Source organism: Nematolebias whitei, chromosome 1, assembly GCF_014905685.2.
Source record: "Nematolebias whitei isolate Nwh7 chromosome 1, NemWhi1, whole genome shotgun sequence".
NCBI lineage: Eukaryota > Metazoa > Chordata > Actinopteri > Cyprinodontiformes > Rivulidae > Nematolebias > Nematolebias whitei.
The window spans coordinates 41,621,269-41,622,535 of record NC_056498.1 but is presented as its reverse complement, the minus strand read 5'-3'; the positions used below and the strand labels follow the sequence as shown (position 1 = coordinate 41,622,535).

The window sequence follows — 1,267 nt, the reverse complement described above, 5'->3', positions numbered from 1 at the left end:
GCTAGTAGATGTAGCTAAATATGCTAGTAGATGTATCTAAATATGCTGGTAGATGTAGCTAAATATGCTAGTAGATGTAGCTAAATATGCTTGTAGATGTAGCTAAATATGCTAGTAGATGTATCTAAATATGCTAGTAGATGTATCTAAATATGCTAGTAGATGTAGCTAAATATGCTAGTAGATGTAGCTAAATATGCTTGTAGATGTAGCTAAATATGCTAGTAGATGTAGCTAAATATGCTAGTAGATGTAGCTAAATATGCTTGTAGATGTAACTAAATATTCTAGATGTAGCTAAATATGCTTGTAGATGTAAGGTGGACATGCTTAAAGTTCTTCCTTGTTATACGACTCAATCATGGACGTCTCCACAAACCTTGTAGAATTTGGTCAGTTCTGTTACTATTCACCTTTAATTTAAGAAGAGTTGACTAAAATCATCTGCAACAAAAAAGGCTTCAACAGGAAGTATTAGGCTAAAGCTCATAAGTGCTCTTCAAAATAAGAGTCTGGCATTGTCATAACTTGGATTATTAAGAAACAAATCCCAAACTTTACGGAAAATGAATTGTGTATTTCAGCTGTAGTTTTATTGGCAGCATTCAATGTTTCTTCAGGAACTTTTTAATAATTATTATTGTTATAATCATTGTTTTGCTTGTTGTCCTTAAATAAAAAGATTTGATAATCACAACTGTTAATTTTTAATCAGCAGTTTTCTCCTGCATCATCTGTTTTTTGTCAGTTTACGCCCTCACCGTGTTAAATTAGCATTTCTGTTGTGCGCTCTTTGTGTTATGTTAATGTGACGTCCATCTTTCTGTCAGATCTGTGGGACGTCTTCTTTCAGCCCCAACAAAGAACAACCAACGTTAAATGCATTTTCGTGAAAGCTGTGAGACATCAGTGGTTCTGCTGGGAGGACGGCTGCAGATCGAGACTGTTAAGAGTTTAAATGGCGGCGCGTGAAAAACCCGTTTTCACAGCATCGAGGAACACCATCCTGGATGTTGTAGGTGTTTCCTGCTCCAACACACCACATCCAGTGATTAGTTACTTCATCGAGTTCTGCAGGAACCTGTTAATCGCCCGTTCACTCAAGTCAGATGTGTCGCAGCAGGAAAACAACTAAAACATGCAGGATGGTGTTCCTCAAGGACCAGTGTTGGGACCACTGCTGTATGTGGCGTCACAGAGACACAAAAGGTGTTTCTAGACAGTAGGGAAGAATTTTGACCATATGGATGATAAAAATGTTTATTCA

The 1,267-nt window shown here is 37.2% G+C and overlaps 1 protein-coding gene across 1 annotated transcript in view; it reads right to left on the bottom strand.

Moving 5' to 3' along the window:
* LOC119410154 (FH2 domain-containing protein 1-like) overlaps positions 1-1,267 on the bottom strand; it is a 14,658-nt gene that overhangs the window by 7,457 nt on the left and 5,934 nt on the right. The window lies entirely within an intron of this gene.